The sequence below is a fragment of the Hemitrygon akajei genome, chromosome 16, assembly GCF_048418815.1.
Source record: "Hemitrygon akajei chromosome 16, sHemAka1.3, whole genome shotgun sequence".
Lineage (NCBI taxonomy): Eukaryota > Metazoa > Chordata > Chondrichthyes > Myliobatiformes > Dasyatidae > Hemitrygon > Hemitrygon akajei.
In genome coordinates, this window is record NC_133139.1 from 43,299,562 (window position 1) to 43,321,362 (window position 21,801).

General features: G+C 39.4%; 2 pseudogenes; both read right to left on the reverse strand.

Moving 5' to 3' along the window:
• Window positions 1–1,200: 1,200 nt before the first annotated feature.
• LOC140739646 (immunoglobulin lambda constant 1-like) lies at window positions 1,201–17,102 on the reverse strand (annotated as a pseudogene).
• Window positions 17,103–19,558: 2,456 nt separating this feature from the next.
• LOC140740375 (immunoglobulin lambda-1 light chain-like) lies at window positions 19,559–21,480 on the reverse strand (annotated as a pseudogene).
• Between the last annotated feature and the right edge of the window lie 321 nt (window positions 21,481–21,801).

Here is a 21,801-nt window from a genome sequence, read left to right on the forward strand (position 1 = left end):
GGTCCTGCTTTTTAACTTCATACAAGCTCTCTATACTCACTCTTCAGGACCTCCTCACTCTTTCTTCCTACATCATTGGTACCGATGTGTACCATGACATCTGGCTGCTCACCCTCCCACTTCAGAATACTGTGCACGCGATCAGAGATATCCCTGACCCTGGCACCCGGGAGGCAACAAACCATCCGGTGGTCACTGTCGCGACCACAGAATCTCCTGTCTGTACCTCTAACTATCGAGTCCCCTATCACTACCGCTCTCCTCTTCATCCACCCTCCCTTCTGCACTGCAGAACCAGAGTCAGTGCTAGATAGCCGGCTGCCGCATTTTGTCCCAGGTACGTCATTCCCGCCCCCCCCAACAGTATCCAAATCATCGGTATATACACTTGAAATTTTGTCATGGAGCATATCTGACACTGAGAATCGGACATCAAATGGGACTGGTTCCTGACCCCTATTGCTCATTTTGGCCCCACGGAACCGTTGGCTCTTTTATACATGTATGGGTACATAGAGGGGTTTTTGGTTTGTGGGGGAAGGTTATCACTACTCTTACAGAACCAATGGGGGTACAATTACCAATGGACCCCGCTGTATATCTTTTAAATGATGACTCCCACCTTTCCCTTACGGAAAAAAACACGCAAAATCTGGCTGGCTGACCTGACTTGTAGTCCAGCATTGGAAACCTCCTCATGATATTTCAAATACGCACTGGCTTCGGAGCTTTTTGGACATTTTTTACCTGGAATTATCATCAGCAAGAGTAAATGATGCACGACCAAACACAATCTTAATGTGGACAAATTTGATATCTAACTTAAAAGATCCCCTGTTAAAATAGGAATGCTCTGTCTGTGTATGCACTACTATTCAGTTGGTTGGTGGAGGGGAGAGGGGTGGGGGAGAGAGAGGGGTGGAGAGGGGGGTGGGGATGAGGGTTGGGGGATGGCTGGGTTAAACAGTCAAAATGTAATCGGCAACTGGTTGTATTGAATGTAATTTGTTGATGTTGCAATAAAATTAGTGATAAAAAATTGGCCTCGGGTACAAATATTCCAACATCATAGTGGAAACTACAGAGAGCGGAACAGAAGGGAAGTACAGGGATGAGCGAGTAAGAGTGGTAGAGGAAAAAGATGCAAGGCAGTGATCTCTTGTTAATCAAGGAACAAACTAGGCCGAAGACCCGCTTGGTTTAACAGCTGGATTGTGTGACTGTTGCGGATATTGTCGAGGCTGCTCCTTGTTGAACTGAGCAGGAGTACCTCTTCCCACTGCTCCAGTCTGCGCCGGGCACCGTCAGGTAGCTGCTGAGACTGAAGGTTTTGTCCGCGTTCTGAGTCACCCCGCTGGTTTGCACCTCACTGCTCGTCGGACTGTCCTTCACTGTCCAGCTGACGACAGGGAAGCCCATCGACAATTTACTGACCAGGCAAACTAAGGTGCCCGCTCCTTTGGTGGAGATCTGCTCGGCTGACGGCCCAAGTAGTTTCACTGAAGGGTCTGGAAGCTGCTGAGCTGGAACGGGAAGAAGAGAAAACGTGTTTCAAGTCGGGGAAGAGCTCTTGTCAATTCACAGTTCGACAGAAGCGTAAGTAAATGGTTTCAGCTTCATTGAGTGGGGCCGGGTGTCTCACTGAAAGACAGCACCGTGCCCATGGAGGACAGTGCATATTGGTTAAAACTATAAATCTACTCTAACCGGTGAGGCTTTTTGGCGCTGGGTCATTCACAGAATTGAGAGACACACTGGTATCGAAGCGCCTCCAGAGTAGTTTAAGTGCCCACTCTCTGGGCTATCAGTGACTCGTTGCTCCTCATCCCTCCAACCCACCCACCCGTCACTAAATGCCCCATGCTGTAGGTAGAATAAACATCTCACAATCTGCTCTGCCCAAGTGGGCGAGTGCACCAATAGCGCAGCCCTGAGCTTCATGGAACGGGGCAGGATAGGTCGCTCTGTCATCTGTGGTGATGTTGAGGAATTGGGCTCTCACTTACAGTGGGAATTGGGCTCTCACTTACAGTGGGAATTGGGAGGTTGGATTCTGCCCAGAATCGGAGCTCTGACCATAGTCGGTGTAGTGACCGTGATCGCTGGACAGTGGTTCCCGGAAAGAAGCAGCTCTCAAGCGCATGGGGTGGGGGGCGCAGGACAGAGGAGACCGCGGGAGAAGGTCTTATATCGGATGGGTGTCTGAGGGAGAGTTCCACCCTCAATGTGAAGACTTGAAGTTCAGTGAAAGTCCGAGGGAGGTTTTGCTGGAAAGTCCTAAACAATAACTCGAAACTTTTAATTCTACTGTGCTGGCAACCGTGGGCTGACTTTAGTCAGCACTGTCCTGTCCCCAGTGACACCCCAGGCTCCACTTTAGGAAGGTGGATCCCTTCACGTTCATTCAAACGAACACAAAAGCAGACAAACTAACACTGGAGCAGAAATAACACCAATGATCAGAAAGTGTTAAATCTTGCTTAGTCCTGTTACGTACCCCGTAACTGGGTGTCTGACCAGCAGAGAAAGAAGAATCCGTTGGAGTCTGGTGGTACCAAACTAAAGGTGTTTATTGGTAAACTACACAATACAATATCAAAAATACAAATATACATATAAAAATTAGCAGTAATAAACCTAAACGTGTAGGAATAATAATAATCAATAATAAACAAGCTCTATCGATGTCTGGGGTAAATGAATTGTCATAGGAAAGTATAGATTTCAGTTCATAAATGCTGAAGTAGTTATGGTTGTTGTATTGAAATCGTTGGAGAGAGAGAGAGAGAGAGAGAGAGAGCGAGATGTAACAGCAACAGTTGCGGCAGGCAAACCTTTTTGTGGCTTTCTTAATCCGTCGTATCGTTGTGGCCATTCAGTTATGATCCCTCTGGTCTTCAGCTAGACCGTTCTTCTGTGGTGGACTCGTCACTCTGGCATGAGTGGACACACACACAAGTCCCCACCGGCCCTGCTGTAACACTGTGAGCTTTACTGACCGATCTCCTGGTTCGGTCTTTGAAGCCTCCACCTTTCTGTGGGTTCCCAACACTCAATCAGTGTCCACTGGTGTGTCTGAAGGGTGTCTCTCCAGATCTGTCTTTTTATCCCCACTCACGGGGTCTCAGCTATCCATCAACTCTGAATGACCGTGTCCATCAAATCAGGCCACTCTTGCTATCTCCTGAGGAATGTTAACGAGCCAAGTAAAGTCCTTGTAGTGGAAGGTAAAATAATCCAGGAAGAGTCATAATACAGTAAATCAACAGTCTCTCTCCCCCTCTTATCTGTAGCAAATGTTCTTGCCTGGGCTTTATCTCTCTCTCAATAGCAGCATAACAACAGCAATAGTTCGTAGTTCTCGGAAGGGGGGGGGGGGAAATGGTTAACTCTGCACCCCATTGTCCATCAGGTCTGTCCATCACTCATAACAGTCCGAAAACACATCGAAAAGTGAAATGCTTCATTAAAAGATGGAAACAATTCACCAAACACAACTGTCGAGTAAAAATGAGGCTGGATACGGTTAGATTGTAAATCAATATTTTCATTGAATGAATGAATGAAATTATTTTGGTTAGTACAAACATAATAAAAAGCATCACTTACAATGATGATTTCATAGTACAAAATTACAACAAAAACATAGATATTCTTTAAAACAGACTGAAATGGTGTACGCTGACCTACAGCTTATTACGCCTACCCCTCTTACTTATACAACAACATATTTGGCGTCAATCGTCACATTAAAAACGAAATCTGTTAACATAAAATCCAATTCCAAATGTCATTTATTTACATTACTCTCATTCATTTTAAATCGTGTATTTTATATTTGTTCATTAAGTAATTTTAAAATAATTTTTTAAACTTGTTAAGTGTGGTGCATGTTTTTAAATTCTTACTACAACTGTTCCATAGATTCACCCCTCTGACTGAAATTCAATGATTTTTTTACATTTGTTCTTATCCTTTGTTTTTGAAATATGCATTTTCCTCTGAAATTATGTTGACTTTCTCTCATTTAAAAACACTTTCGATATTTTGTGGTAGCTGTCGATTTTTTACTTTATATATAATTTGTATTACTTTAAAATCTACGAAATCTCTGATTTTTAAAGTGTTTAGATGAATAAATAGTGGATTGGTTGGCTCATAATAACTTGTCTTATTTACAATTCGTATAACTTTCTTTTGGAGTAGAAAAATTGAGTATTTTAATTGTAAAATTACCATCCGAAATTACAATGTATAATTTATTAATTGTCAGATGACCGTTTTTATGCCATGGTCTTTGCAGAAGTTACTTTCCGGACACTTACCTGTAACAAAGAGCTTGGTTAAAGCTCAAACACAGAGTGAGATTCCGGGCTTCAGTCCACACAGTTACCCAGGACCCTGTAATCAGGCAGAAAACACGGTCCGACTTTCCTGTGTCAGCATGAAACCAGACTTCACACATCCCGACTGTCCCGGACTGTGAGGGGTTGGAGGGGTGATTTCACAGCCGCATCGACAGACTGACATTAAACGACATCAAACACTCAGCAGTGAGCGACGGGATTCGGAATCTTTCCAAACATGACACGATTGAAATAGGAAAATACTGGTTCCGGTGACGTCATCGTCGAGAATGGCAGCTTAAGTCATTAGCTCCTCCGGAAAAGCGCGTATTAAGCCTCGTTAGCCCATCAAATATAGCATTTTTCGAAAGTATTTCAACTGATAAGAGGGGCAAGAATGGGGAAAAGGAATGGAAATAAGAAAAGCGACACTGCGGAGCCTGCGGCCGAGAGGACTGCAGCGAGCACTCCGACCCGACCGCGTGCTAGCGAGGCGGACGCTGGGCCTCGTTCAGATGAAGCGGCGAATGTGATCGAAATTTTGAAAGAGATAAGGGAGTTTTAGAAAGATATAGAACAGCAGCTACATGATATTAAGTCGGAGCTCGCCAACGTCAATCAAAAAATAGCGGTGGCAGAGACGCGAATTGAGAAGGTGGAAGATCGCGTTCAAAACATGGAACGGATACTGAGTAAGACAATAACAATATTAAACCACCAAGAAGGTAAACTGCTTGACCTGGAGGGAAGATCGCGGCGGAAAAATATCAGAATATGCAACGTGCCCGAAGGAGCGAAGGGCTTGTCTATGACGGAGTTTGTCGGAAAGTTACTGCGGGACGCGCTGGAGCTTCCCTCGACTATGGAGCTGGAAAATGAGAGAGCGCATCGCGCGCTCGTCCCGAAGCCTACCTGAGATAGAGCAGATAAGCCACGCTCAATAATAATTAAATTCCTTCGGTACAGTACCAAGGCGGAGATTCTACGAAGGCCTGGGGTAAGAAGAGGGTGTTTTTAGACGATAAATTAATATATTTCGACCAAGATTATCCCCCCCCACCGCAGTCCTGCAGAAGCGTAAAGAATACTCTGAAGTAAAGCGAATACCAAAACAAGAAATGATTAGATTTCAAACTCCGTACCCTGCTATCTTCCATTGTTTTATCGAGATGGGATCTAACTGTATCAGACAGTGGAAGAGGCGACTACAGACATGAAGGCCAGAGGGTTGCCCGTCAGCGTGATCAAACCGAGGGAAAGCCAGGCAGAGGAATTATCCCGCTCTGTTTGGGAAATAGTGCGAGAATCGAGAAGGCAGGAGACAGGAGGAGGCCGAGGGAAGTATATCAGGAAGAAACTGGGAGTTTTCCAAAGACAGCTCTCACACCCTCCAGAAGAGCCATAAGGTGAGTCTCAAGATGGCGCTCATGGAGTAAACCGCACTTAGGCTTTGCTCCAAAACTTTTACGGTTTTTAGCCTACAAACACCCCTTAAACTTATTCTAAAGGGGTTTAAATATACTGAATTCTTCTTTTTAAACTATTTGAATTATTCTCAACTTGCTGAAATGTCTAAAGTAAAAGAACCGAAACAGACGAAAGAATTGGTAACTTTAGAAGCAGTTGCGAAGATTGTGGAAGCTAAATTTGAAGAGATGCAGGAAAAATTATTCCAAAGGCTTTCGAACTATGACGATCGTTTGAAATCACTCGAAGAAAAGTTTCTGGAACTTTCACTGGAATCACAAAAACAACAGGCAAACATTTTGGCTCTTGAAGAAGCCGCTCGTAAGTAAGATCGTATGATTGAAAAGATACAAGAAGAGCAAACCTCGACTTCTCAACAGATGGATCGTTATAAAGTTAAAATTACGGATTTGGAAAATCGCTCTCGAAGGCAAAATCTCCGGTTAATTGGGATCCCGGAAGGATTTGAAAGCGGTGATCTTACCGTTTTCTTCTCTAAATTTCTAGTGGATGTCCTGGGCAAAGAGGTCCTGGATCCCCCCCCAATAATCGATCGAGCACATCGGGTAACAAGATTTTATGCAAGTTCAAGTTCGAAGCCGCGGCACATAATTTTGAGGATACACTACCCTCATATCAAAGATCGCTTGATCCGTGTGGCTCATAAAAAAGGTATGATAATCCATCAAAATTTCATGTTTCGTATCTTGGAAGACTATAGCCCAGAAGTATTACGGGCTAGGCTGGCTTTCAGATCGGTTATGTCGAATTTCCACCAGAAAGGCTACAAGCAAGCGCTGTTATTCCCAGCACATCTGAGAGTCGCCCTGGATGATGGAACTGTTCGGCTGTTTAAATCGCCTGCGGATGCTCAAGGTTTCCTGGATCAATGGCATTCTATTGGGCTGATCAGTGTAATTTAGCCTATAGATTTGGATCTATTATGGATTGATATATGGGTCCTTTTTTTTATATGGCTTGCATATACTTTTTATATACGATTAAAGCTTTCTTTTTTTTCCTGCTGGGTTTATGCTGATTTTATAGTTTTTTATATTATTAATCTATTTGCGTTGAAAATGACCGATTAGGGTCTCTCTTTTGTTTTTCTTTTTTTTTAAAATAAAAAACGATATACGCTTTCTTTTATACTTTTAACATCTGAATATTAAGACTGAGGAAAAAAAAATGGCGTTTCTTCTTCCCGACTGACTCCAGTGTTTGGAGCGTCATAACTGTTTTGATGTATTTGAAAGTTTGAAACTTTTATTTATTGTTTTAATTCTTTTCTTTTAACTTTTTTGTTTATATACATTTATAACACTAATTTTATATCTTAACTTTTGTAGTATTAACCCTTTTTATAATGTGGGTTGTGTGTATTTTCTTAACTCTATTACGTTCGAGTTGCCGTCTTGAGACATGGGGGTAGTTTTAGTATTAGCTCGCTCGCTTGCCTTTTTTGGCTTTTTTCTTGGGGTTTCAAGGGTGGTGGGAGGGGGATTTTTCTTTCTTTTTTTGTTTTTTGCTTGCTTTTCGCTTAGTTTTATTTTTTGGGCGCATATGAAACTACAAAAATGGCTGCAGTGCTATGACTTCCGGTTTCCTTTTGAACTTACTTCCTTCTTCCGGATTCATGAGTTCACTTTTCTTTCGAACTTATGTATTAACTATAATATATACTGTCATGATGGTTAAGACTATTAACTTCGTTTCTTGGAATACTAATGGTTTAAATCATCCGATCAAACGGAAAAAAGTATTCAATGTATTCCATAGAATGAATGCTAATGTTATCTTTATACAAGAGACTCATGTAAGGAAGATGGATAGTCAGCGCTTGTTTAGGTTCTGGAAGGGCCAACAGTACCACTCAAATGTGCAAGCCAAAGTGAGAGGTGTGTCTATTTTCATAGACTCATCTACTGCTTTTATACATCATGAAACAATTTCAGATCCGCACGGTAGATTTTTGCTTATTACTGGTTTACTTTGTAATCAAAAAGTTCTTCTAGTTAATGTTTATGCTCCAAATACTGATTGTCCTGAATTTTTTAAATGTTTATTTACATCCTTTCCCAATCTGAATCAATATAGATTGATAATGGGCGGGGATTTTAATTGTTGTTTAAACCCTGTGATGGATAGGTCCAAGCCCATTCAAATTTTGCCGAATAAATCGGCTTCTCTTATTAATTCCTTTATGGTTGATTCAGCTATTTGTGAAATTTGGCATTTTTTACACCCCAATGACAAAGAGTTTTCATACTTTTCCCATGTCTATCATAGTTATTCAAGAATTGATTACTTTTTCATTGATCAGCATTTACTTACAGATGTCATGGATTGTAAATATGACTCAATTACCATATCTGATCATGCACCTTTGAAGTTATCTATTAAGGTGACGGATTCATATATTAGTACGAAAAGTTGGAGGCTTAATCCTGTTCTTTTGCAGGACTCTGACTTTATTAACTTTATTAAACAGCAAATTGATTTGTTTTTCTCAATAAATTCTACAGCAGAGATCTCTAGTGGAATTTTATGGGATACTTTTAAGGCATATATTCGTGGACAGATTATTTCATATTCTGCTGGAGTTAGGAAACGAACTAATTCCAAAATATTAACATTAGTTGATAAAATTAAGGCAATTGATAAGATCTACTCATCAACTCCTAGTAAAGAACTTTATAAAGAAAGAGTGGAACTCCAAATGGAACATAGTTTACTATTAACCTCCTCGATTGAAAGTCAGTTAATTAAATCGAAAGCTCAATTTTATACATATGGAGATACGTCAGGTAAACTACTAGCTAATCAATTGAAAATTGCTTCAGATAAGCGACAAATTACTAGGATTCGTAAACAAGATGGTACTTTGACGATTGACCATAAAGAGATAAATAAAGCCTTTCAAGATTTTTATAATTCCTTATATCAATCAGAATATACTAAGGACTCTTCTATTATGAATGAATTTTTAGGGAAATTGAATATTCCAAAAGTAACTGTTGAAGATAACGTATTTTTGGATACACCTATTACCGAGTCTGAAATAGAAAAGGCTATTTTTTCAATGAATTCGGGTAAAGCTTCAGGTCCAGATGGTTTTTCCGTAGAATTTTTAAAATCCTTTTCTTCTATACTTTCTCCTTGGCTTTGTAAAATTTTTAAAGATGCATCAAGTATAGGTAAACTACCACAATCTTTTTATGAAGCTTCTATTTCTTTAATTCTTAAAAAAGATAAAGACCCGACTGAATGTGCGTCCTATCGACCTATATCTTTGCTGAATACGGATTTTAAGATTTTTAGTAAAATTTTAGCTATTAGATTAGAAAATATATTACCTCAGATTATTTCTGAGGATCAGACCGGATTTATTAAAAATCGCTATTCATCTTTTAACATTAGAAAATTAATTAATATTGCTTATACCTCTACATCTAAAATCCCTGAATGTATTATCTCTTTGGATGCCGAAAAAGCATTTGATAGAGTCGAATGGTCATATTTATTCAATACATTGCAACATTTTAATTTTGGATCAAAATTTATATCATGGATTAAGTTAATATATCATAAACCTTTAGCTTCGGTTTTTACCAATAATCAAAAATCCCCTTTCTTTCAATTATTTTGCGGTACAAGACAAGGTTGTCCTTTGAGCCCTTTATTATTTGATATTGCTTTAGAACCCTTGGCTATAGCTATTCGTGAATCACCCAATATTTTAGGCATTACCCGTGGAGAGACGATGTATAAGGTATCATTATATGCGGACGATTTATTATTATATATATCTGATCCTGAAAAATCTATTCCTGCTATTTCTTCTTTACTTGCTCAATTTAGTAATTTTTCTGGTTATAAATTGAATTTTAATAAGAGTGAACTTTTTCCATTAAATATGTATATTCCAATTTATAATCATGTACCATATAGAATCGTTACAGATTATTTTACCTACTTAGGTATTAAAATTACTAAAAAACATAAAGATTTGTTTAAAACTAATTTTTTACCCTTAATAGATCAAATTAAGCAACTTACTAATAGATGGTCCCCACTATCTTTGTCTTTGGTAGGCAGAGTTAATGCCATTAAGATGATGATATTACCTAAATTTCTATATTTATTTCAAGCATTACCAATTTTTATCCCTAAATCTTTTTTTGATATGGTTGACTCTAAAATATCTTCCTATTTGTGGCAGAACAAAAATCCTAGATTAGGTAAAAAATATTTACAGAAGCCAAAGAAGGAGGGCGGCTTGGCTTTACCAAACCTAAGATTTTACTATTGGGCAGTTAATATACGGTATTTGATATTTTGGACACAAGAATTGACTACAGTAGCTGGCCCACAATGGGTAAATTTGGAATGTAAATCTGTGCAAGATTTCTCATTGATCTCAATCTTAGGATCTTCACTTCCTTTTTCGTTACTCAAAATTAATAAACAGATAACTAATCCCATAGTTAAGTATACATTACGAATCTGGTTTCAATTTCGTAAATCTTTTGGCTTGAATAAGTTTATACTGTCAAGTCCTATAATATCTAATTACTTCTTTCGGCCATCATCTATAGATCAAGCTTTTTTCCTATGGAAAACAAAAGGTATAACATGTTTTCGTGACCTGTATTTGGATGATAACATTATGTCCTTTGAACAGTTATCTAACAAATACAATTTATCTAAAACCCATTTTTTTAGATACTTACAAATTAGAAATTTTCTATATAATGAATTAAAGTCTTTTTCGAAAGAATGTCCATTGGACATTACAGAGAGAATTCTAACTCTTAATCCTTATCAAAAGGGTTTAGTAGCTATCATTTACAATATGATTATGAAGATACAGCCGGATATATCAGAAAAAATTAAGAAGGAATGGCAGGAAGAATTGCATTGCCCTATATCTACTGAACAATGGGAAAAAATTTTATTATTGGTAAACTCATCCTCTATTTGTGCTAAACATGCTCTAATACAATTCAAGGTTGTACACAGAGCCCACATGTCTAAAAATAAACTTGCTCGATTTTATTCTTATGTTAATCCAACCTGTGATAGATGTCATTCTGATATTGCTACATTGACCCATATGTTTTGGTCTTGTCCTTGTTTACAAAGCTATTGGAAGGATATTTTTAATATCATTTCAAGAGTTCTAAATATTAATCTTCAACCACATCCTTTTACTGCAATTTTTGGTCTACCTGTGATAGATAATATGTGTCTATCTGCTTCTTCTCAGCGAATGATTGCATTTGTTACACTATTGGCTAGAAGATCTATTTTATTGAACTGGAAAGAAATTAATCCTCCAACTGTATTTCAGTGGCTCTCTCAAACCATTTCCTGTTTGAGTTTAGAAAAAATTAGAAGTGTGGTCTTTAACTCCTCAGTTAAATTTGAGGAAACTTGGAGACCATTTATTCAACATTTTCATGCGAATTAAATGGTCTGATCCTGAACCTTATTGTTACCATCCTGAATTGTATAAATGGAGGTTCGGAGTCATTGGCACTACTGTGTGTATTTAACATTATACAATTGCCCATGTTAGTTTTTTTTTATATTGTTCTTTTTTTTCTTCTTCTTTTTGGGTTTTTTTTTTGTGCTTTTCGTTTTAAATCCTTCATATTAATATTATAAGTTTGGGAGTCTTTTTACATTGATAATATATAATTGATTATTAATGAATCTATTGTGTACTCTCAAATGTTTTTGTACTTATATTTTACTTATGTTATTTTCTTAAAATCAATAAAAAGATTTGAAAAGAAAGAAAGAGCCATAAGGTTTGGCTAACTTTAAAAATGTTGAGAAGCTAAACGGAAGCAAAAGTAGACGGTGATATACCTATCTCGAGAAATACTTATTACAATGTGGATTTTATATTACTTAATTGTTATTCTTTATTCGCTCACTTACTCCTTTCCCCCCACCAAAATGAGAATATATATATATATATATGTGTGTGTGTGTGTGTGTGTGTGTGTGTGTGTGTGTGTGTGTGTGTGTGTGTGCGTGCGTGTGTGTGTGTGTGTGTGTGTGTGTGTATGTGTGTGTGCGCATATATGTGTATGTATGCAATATATATACATATATATATATGTGTGGATGTGTATGCATGTATGTGTATGCATGTATACATGTGTGTGTGTATATATATAGGAGTAAACAGGGAGATCTTTTCCGTGTAATGGATTTGTTCACTGACTTTTATGAATACTGCAATGGGGGCCCTCAACTCACAAGTAGGAGGGGTTATCCCCTACAGCTAGACATTTCCTCTAGCTCAACACAGGGTCATCTACCAGAGACCTCAGCCTTGGAATCACTCATTCCTTGCCATTTTTGTTATTATTTGCGTTTCTTGGTTCTTATTTGTTCAGGGAGTAGACCGATTAAGTTTTATTCTGCTAATTTCAATGATACGTTGACAGATAAATACAGATGGCTAAGGACAAAGTAAAATTCATTTCTTTTAATGTCAATGGGCTATGAAATCCAATCAAACGTAATAGAATTTTATGCAAAATGAAAAAAGAACAAGGCCATGTAGTATATTTACAGGAAACTCATTTAAGTCATAATGAGCATAGAAAACTAAAGAGAATGGGCTTCACTAATTTGTTTTTCTCCTCATATAAATCAGGACATAGGAGAGGAGTTGCTATTCTTATCTCAAGTAAGCTAAATTTTGAAAAAGTATTCAAAATGGGAGATAAAGAGGGCAGATATGTTCTGGTAAGGGGGAATATAGATGGAAATTCAGTTACTCCATTGAATATATACGCACCCCCTTTAAGTGATATTGGTTTCTTTCAGGAAATTACTGATATTAAGGTAGCGGAACCAGAAGGTCTCTTGATATGTGGGGGAGACTTAAATTCACAATTACAACCAAACTTAGACTCTTCCAATAGAAAAACCTATGAAACAAAATCCTTACATAAGAAAGTTAATACACTTTTTGAGGATGTTGGTTTAGTTGATATATGGAGGGACCTTTTCCCCGACAGAAGGGATTACACTCATTATTCTGCTCTCCATTCTGTATATACAAGAATAGACTATTTCGTAACATTTGGAAAATACAAAGACAAAATAAACACCTGTGGAATTGGGACAATAGATGTAAGAAACCATGCACCTATATATTTATCTGTTGATTTTGACCTACAACCAAAGAATACTATTTGGAAACTAAATTCAAGTCTACTCAATGATTCGTACTTTAAGGAACAAATTAAAAAAGAAATTGGTCTCTACTTAGAATTTAATGATAATGGAGAGGTTTCACCTCCCATTTTATGGGATACTCTGAAGGCTGTCTTAAGAGGGAAAATTATAGTGATATCTTCATATAAGAAAAAAATAAGGAATAAAACATTAGAGGAATTACAAAATAGGTTGAAGGAACTAGATAAAAACATAAATTGAATTTGGCACAGGATACATTAGGGGAAATTAAAAGAATTAGGAATGAAATTAATATTTTGGCTACGCAAGAAATCAGGAAAAATTTAATGAGTCTGAAACAGAGACATTATGAAAGTGGATTGAAATCTATGAAAGTACTGGCATGGAAACTGAAAAAAAAAAGATAGCAGAAAATGCAATTCATAGAATTAGGGACCCAAGAACGAAAGTGATAAAAAAAAATAAGCTAAGTGAAATTCAAGAAGCTTTTGAAGTGTTTTACAAAACTCTATATTCCAAAGTTCCAAAGGGAAGCATAACCCAAATTGACAGCTTCTTGAATTCTCTAGAGTTACCCACTTTAAGCGATATAGAACGATGACTGCTGGCTTAACTGAAGTTGAATTAAAAGCTGCAATTAGTAGGCTTAAATTAAGCAAGTCACTAGGATCAGATGGGTATACGGCAGCGTGGTACAAAGAATTTAAAAATGAGTTAATTCCTGGTTTACTCCCCACACTGAACTGGGCTCTAAAAAGGGCACAAATGCCACCCAGTTGGAAGGAAGCGATAATCTCAGCGATACCAAAAGAAGGTAAGGATAAAATGGAATGCAGGTCATTTAGACCAATATCCGTTCTTAATGTAGATTATAGATTATTTACCTCCATCATGGCCAAATGATTAGAGGAGTTTCTACCCATACTGATACGTAACGATCAGACAGGTTTTATACGACAACGCCAAACACAAGATAATATACGACGGACACTTCACATTATGGATCATATACAAAAAAATAAAATTGAAGCAATAGTGATAAGCATAGACACTGAAAAGGCATTTGATTCGGTTAATTGGAATTTTCTTTACAGAGTTTTACATAGAATTGGTTTCCAGGACACAAATATTAAAACTATACAGAGACTATATAACAATCCTACTGGTAGGATTAAAATCAATGGATATTTATCAAATAGTCTTACTCTAGAAAGGGGCACAAGACAGGGTTGTGAATGGTCACAGCTACTCTTCGCAGTATATCTGGAACCATTAGCTCAATACATCAGACAAAATGAAGATATCAGGGGAATTACTATTAAAGGGGCAGAGCATAAATTGGCTTGTTATGTGGATGACATTTTGATCTATCTAGGGCAACCAACATACTCTTTACCTAATTTGATGCAATCCCTTGAACAATATGGTCAATTATCAGGATACAAGATCAACATAGATAAAACCTAATTACTTTCATATTACTGTAGCCCACCAAGAGAAATTGAAAGTAGATATCCCTGGGCATGGCAGAGTCTTTCAAATATTTGGGCATCATTATGCCAAAAGATTTGGCAAAATTATCAGTATGCAATTATCAGCCTTTATATAAAAAAATTAAGGAAGGTATGGCAAGATGGAACCTGATTCTTTTTTTCAGTCTTAGTTCAAGGATTGAGTCTATTAAAATGAATATACTGCCCAGACTGTTATATCTCTTTCAGACCCTACCAATAGAAATTAATCAAAATCAATTCAATGAATGGAACAAGATGTTATCAAGGTATATTTGGCAGGGTAAAAGGCCTAGAGTTCATCTCGAAACTTTGCAATTAGCGAAGGAAAAGTGGGGATTGGGCCTACCTTCTCTTAGAGATTATTATTTTGCAGCACAGTTGAGAGCTGTGATATGTTGGTGCAACCCATCATATGACGCTCAATGGAAAAACATTGAGGAGCGGGTACTTCCCATCCTCATACAAGCAATTTTGGCTGATAACAACCTGCAAAGGTACATAAATACTATTGATAACCCATTGGTGAAATTGACTCATAAAATATGGAGAACTACTATAAAAGAGTATAATCTAGAGGGAGATATTGCAATTCTTAAATGGTGCGCAAATGACTCTGATTTTACACCAAATAAATTGGATGCTAGATTTAAGGACTGGACAGCTAAATGAATAACAGTTCTTTGCAACATAATGCAAGAAGGAACACTGTTCAGTTTTGAAATGCTTAAAAGAAATACTTATTAGAAAAACAAGATTTTTATCGCTATTTACAGATGCAACAATATGTTAATAAGATGCTTAAAATGTAACCTAGGCAAGTACATGCTTGATAGAGCTATTTAGAAAAGCATATAATTCAGGTGACGGTAGTAGAATAATTTCAAGCATGTATAAGGGGTTGTCAAATCTTAAAACACATTCGACATCATACATTAAAACAAAATGGGAGAAGGAAGGAGGGATAATTATATCTGAGGAAGAATGGACAATAATATGGAGGTATCAATGGAAGTGTACCAGTTCACAGAAATGGAGGGAGTTTGGATGGAAAAACTTGATAAGATATTTTATTACACCCTCTCAGAAATCCCATTATGATAGTAACTACTCTGTTTGCTGGAGAAATTGTGGAAGTCAAAATGCAAATTATTATCATATTTTTTGGGACTGCCCTGTTATCAAAGACTATTGGAGGGGGATACACAATGCCCTACAAGACATCTTTAAATGTGAAATACCCTTAGAGAGTAAGACCATATATTTTGGATATATACCTCAAGAATGGTTGAAAAGAGATAAATATTTAATGAATATACTGTAGGTGGCTGGTAAAAAGACTCTTATTAGGAAATGGTTATCACAGGAGAGCCTAACTAAATGCATGGATGGAAATTACAATGGACATTTACAAAATGGAGAAGTTAACAGCATCTGTTAATCATAAGCTGGAACAATTTGATTCATACTGGGAAAAATGGTTTAACTACATAATGCCTCATAGGCCTGATTTTATTCTCACAAATCAATGAATATGTTGTGTGCTGCCTTTATGGCAGTTATTTAGTTTATAATATTTTCGCGTAGTAATTTGTTAGCATTTTTTTAGTTAAAGTTAGGATTGTTTAAATCAATTGATTTGTCTGTAATACATCGTGGCTGCGATGACGTCACATCCGGGTTCGCCGAGTCTTGTGGGGAATTACCGGTTTGAGATTCACGCAAGGGTGGGGGTCACTCACATGTGCCACCATAACGCTGACTAGGGTCTCTCTATGCACCAAAGACACAGTGAAAGCAACGCTTTTTCACCATGCGTTAATGTGAAGAGTGAACAGTAAATGGTTAATCTTACTGCGGTCTCGTTTGCATTGATTCTGGTTTATCTCGACGTTTACCTCGGCGTTACTTCACACCCGAGCGAGAACGTTACATGTTGTAAAAAAAGATTACTCCCTACCTGTACATAGTTCTTTCCTTTTGCTTGATTTTTTCTCTCCACTCTTTTCTGTAAGTGTATACCTCAGATAAATACATTGTGGAGATTTGTGATATATATGATTATATGATATATATGTACAATGTCTGAAATACATCTTATGGAAATGTTTGATGATGAACTTCAATAAAAAATAAATTACAAAAAAAGGAATTGGAAAATACTGTATAAAGGGTAAAATTGAAGTGACTTTATGAAGAGCGAACGATCCGAATGTTTCCATCCGATACAAAGATGTCAAGTGTGTAATGTCTGCTGATCCCAGTTGTTGTTTTACCCTCTCTCGCTGTGACAAGTAGTCACTGCCCATTGAAAACCACTTTGCGCAGTAATAGACGGCAGCGTCATTCATCTCCACATTGTTTATGATCAACCGGTACTCGGTGCAGGCGCTCTTGACTGTCGATGTGAAGCGGTCGCTGCTAAACTCAGGGCTGTAGTTTGGTCTTCTCTAGGTATGATACTGATAGAGTATGGAACTGTGGAACTGTTCCTGGTGTCTGCTTGTACATAATAGCTATCCTTTGTTCGGATGTTACAATTCAGCGTGGTCATGGCTCCTGGTCTCACCACCACGGTCGGGTGAGAGTCTGAGGTTCTCCAGTTGTAAAGAAAACCAGAAATTCAACTTTAACCATTGACTCTTTAATGTGGCCCCAAGACCGACCTCAGCCAACGCTGGCGGTGCAGACTTGCTGCCTGTACTTACAGCCCAGACACACTGCCAGAGACCAGAAAAAGCACCGCGTCCACATCGTTGCTGCCCGTCAGCTTCCTGCCTCCCTTCTGCCGATGGATTTATGACTGACCGGCCATCGCTGCCGATGGAGCCCAGTTATAGAGCCATTCACACCAGGGAGGGAATCTATGCAAATCAGGTTGACTCACACTGACCAATCAGAGCGGGGATCTGAAACCCTCCCATTTGCCGTTGCACACCATCAGGTTGAGACTGTCAGCAAATGACCTGTTCAAAACAACTCGCGACTGAAAAGGTCGTTCATTCATTCCGTGAGCCAGGATCCCAGATTTGGGCCACCAGTACCATCTTGGGGGAATAATTCTTATAGTGATTTTTAGCAAGGTATACACCCCTAGTGCTAGAAAATATGTGATAGCATTGCAGCGTGGTAGATCTCTATGTGTTATCACTCAATTTATAACCCCATGCCAAAACACACTTTTCAAAACTAGACATAGCAGAGAATAAAGCATTCTACTTCAAACTGATGGTTCTCTCTTATTATTGACTCTTTGTCTTTGAAAACTGGTGGGAATATAGCTCAGGCAATATGTATTTCAGAAAAATTGTTAAAATGGACATCTCTACAAATGTAATCTATTACTGGCAGTGCAACACAGTGACTATACAGTACATAAGATGTACTTCAGTTTTCATGTGCTGTTTCGCATTTGCATCTTGTATATCACTATTTATACATACATTTATATCACCTTTGCAGCACGTGCTTTTTTCACCAGCAATGTTAATGTGATTTTTTTTTCTGTTTCAGGTACTGTGGCGGTGGGATAGTCCTGCACAATAGAGGAGAGAGAAGAGTAGAGTAGATTTAGAACTGGAGCAGCTGAATCACTTTGCTTCAGAATGGACAGCCATAAGCACAAAGACTCTATTAAGAAGCCAGTGTATCATACACCGAAAAACATTCTGTTGGCAGAGGATGGAAGATGGAGAGAGAAGAGGAAGCTGAACAGTTGGTGGTTCATTGGATGGAAGGCCAGCCAGCAGCCAATGCCATCCTGGGTCTTCTGGCCTGTAACTGTACAAAACAATGTTCACTCCCAAGATGTATGTGTTGCAAATGGCCTCAGGTGTACTGACGTGTAGACTGGCAGACTGTGAGAACTAGGCATCCACCTCAGAGGTTGTGGAAAGTTCAGATGAAGATGTGGGAGACGTGGAAGACCTGGAAAATCATTTTGATTACTCATATGTTATGAAATTATGGAAAACAAAGTATGGAAAGTAGTCTTTGAAAATATGGAAATATGGAAAATATCATGACATTGATAGAGCTCCAGAAATCTCTCCAAATGAGTTTTTTTTACCTGGGGGTGGGGTAATATTTTCTGCCGTACTGATGTTAATATGGAATATATACCAAAAGTGATTACTAATTTGAATTCCTGAATAAATTCTCTACAAATTCATGTGATTTTATGTGTCCTAGGGTTTTTATTGACTTTTCCAAAATAAACAACAGACAAATATTTTTCTAAAAATGTAATGATTCACTCTGCTGAAATTGGGCATTGTACTTCCAGTGTTACCAATGACATAGTTTTCAATGTAGAATTTTATAATAACTTTTGATGAAAAGTGCTTGAACTCAGCTATCATTGTGACAAATTTCAATGTTGAGGGATCACTTATGATAAAATACCACCAGGTTGAATATATATGTTGTACTTTATATTGGCCACTTTTCAGAAATGCTTATTTTAGGGTAGTGTTATAAAATGCATGATAGCACACATAAAGCTACCACTGGTGCAATGCTATCACATATTTTCTAACTCTAGATTATTCCCCTCAGACGGTACCGACCAACCATACTGGCTCACGGACTAAATAGGAAAAACACGAAAGAAGACAAAACGCACACACGGAAATCATTTCTGCATTGATCTCTTTATTGGTAGTTAGTCACCGTTACCGTTTGTTCGTCTGATTCTGACGACGAATCACAAAAACATTTATTAATTATTCAAATTAAACCAAACCCAATTTCAGAGAAAACCACTCACCGCCTGAAATTTCCAGAAGCCAAGTAACTGTCCACGTTACCACCGTGTAGCGTCTCAGCAGGAAAAAGAACAAAATCAGCCTCAAATCAGGATACAAATATTCCAACATCATAGTGGAAACTACAGAGAGCGGAAGAGAAGGGAAGTACAGGGATGAGCGAGTAAGAGTGGGAGAGGAAAAAGATGCAAGGCAGTGATCTCTTGTTAATCAGGGAACAAACTAGGCCGAAGACCCGCTTGGTTTAACAGCTGGATTGTGTGACTGTTGCGGATATTGTCGAGGCTGCTCCTTGTTGAACTGAGCAGGAGTACCTCTTCCCACTGCTCCAGTCTGCGCCGGGCACCGTCAGGTAGCTGCTGAGCCTGAAGGTTTTGTCCGCGTTCTGAGTCACCCCGCTGGTTTGCACCTCACTGCTCATCGGACTGTCGTTCACCGTCCAGCTGACGACAGAGAAGCCCATCGACAATTTACTGACCAGGCAAACTAAGGTGCCCGCTCCTTTGGCGGAGATCTGCTCGGCTGACGGGCCAAGTAGTTTCAGTGAAGGGTCTGGGAGCTGCCGATCTGCAACGGGAACAACAGAAAACGTGTTTCAACTCGCAGCAGAGCTCTGGTCATTTCACAGTTTGACAGAAGCGTAATTAAAAGGTTTCAACTTCATTGAGTTGAGCCCAGAGTCTCGCCAAGTAACAAGACAGTGCCGATGGAGGACAGTGCATGAAGGTCATCACGGAAAAACGAGACATCTACTGCAACCGGTGAGGCTGTCAGGCTCTGAGTCATTCACGGAGTTGAGAGATACACTGGCATCAAAGCGCCCCTGTGTAGTTCAATGAGCCCACTCTCGGTGCCATCAGTGACACATTCCGCCGCTTCCCTCCTGCCCACCCACCAATCATTAGTGAGAATTTGCCCCAGTGGGCGAGGGCACTAAAGGCGCGGTCCGGAGCTCCATGGAGCGGGCCAGGGTAGACCGCTCTGTGATCTGCGATCATAACGAGCGATTCGGAGCCCACTCACATGGGGGACTGGAGGCTGGATTCTCCGCAGAATCGGAGCACCGGCCATAGTCGGTGTAGTGACCAGGATCGAAGAGGAAATGTTCCTGGGAAGGAGCAGCTCTCACGTGAATAGATGGCGGGAGAGAGAAGGCAATGACTGGGCAGTGTGAGAAGGCAAGGACTGGGCAGTGGGAGAAGGTCTTTTAAGGGATGGGTGCTGGAGAAGAGTTCACCCTCACTGGGGAAGCAGGACGTTTCGCCGGAACATTCCTGTTAAGAACTTGAAACTTGTTGTTCTACTGTCTTTAGCCGGCAATGCCCTGTCTGCACTGACAACTTTGGCCCCACACTGGGAAGATGGAACCCTTCACGTTCGTTCCAATTAAGCCAACACAAAAACAGATGAACTAAAACGAGAGCAGAAGTAACAGGAATAAACAGAAAGTTTGTCCGAAAGAGAAATGCTTAATTAAAATACGGAAACAATTCACCGAACCCAACTCTATCGAGCAAAACCGACGCTGGACAAGAACACCATTAGATTGTAAATCAACATTTTCGTTTAAATGTTGGAATTTCGTTGGAAATTATAAACTATAACTTCTTAATTGACGGGTGACCGTATTTATGCCGTGGTCACCGCAGGAGATATCTATCGGACACTTACCTGTAACAAAGAGCTTGGTCCCTGGGCCGAACACCCACAAGTAGCCTCTACTGGCTGAAAACCACTTTCCGCAGTAATAGACGGCAGCGTCATTCATCTCCACGTTTTTAATGATCAACCGGTAAACGGTGCCGGCGCTGTTGGATGTCGACGTGACACGGTCGCTGCTGAACCCAGGCCCGTTGGTCGGGGCGCTGAGCGAGTGATGGTAGTACAGGATCCATTGTGGAGCTGTTCCCGGTGTCTGCTTGTACCAATTTACATAATAGCCATCCTTTGTTCCGATGTCACAATTCAGCGTGGCCGTGGCTCCTGGACTCACCGACACGGTCGGAGTCTGAGTCAGAGTCTGGGGCTCTCCAGCTGTGAAAAATCAGGAATTCAACTACACCCATTGACTCTTTAATGTGACCCCAAGACCCACCTCAGCAGCCACTGCCTGTACTTACAACCTAGTCACACTGCCAGAGACCAGAAAAAGCACAACATCCGCATCGTTGCTGCCCGTCAGCTTCCTGCCTCCCTTCTGTCGATGGATCTGTGACTGACTGGCCGCCGCTGTGATGGAGCCCAGTTATAGAGCCATTCACACAGGGGAGGAAATCGATGTAAATCAGGCTGACTGACACTGACCAATCAGAGCGGGGATCGGAAACCCTCCCAAATGCTGTCACACACCGTCGGGTTGAGACGGCGACATTGTTAGCAATTGACTGATCTGTTAAAAACAATTTGCGAATGAAAAAGTCATTCATTGACATTTCCCACACTCTGCCTTCATTTCCCTGATTTCCTCCTTCGGTCCACAGATGACCC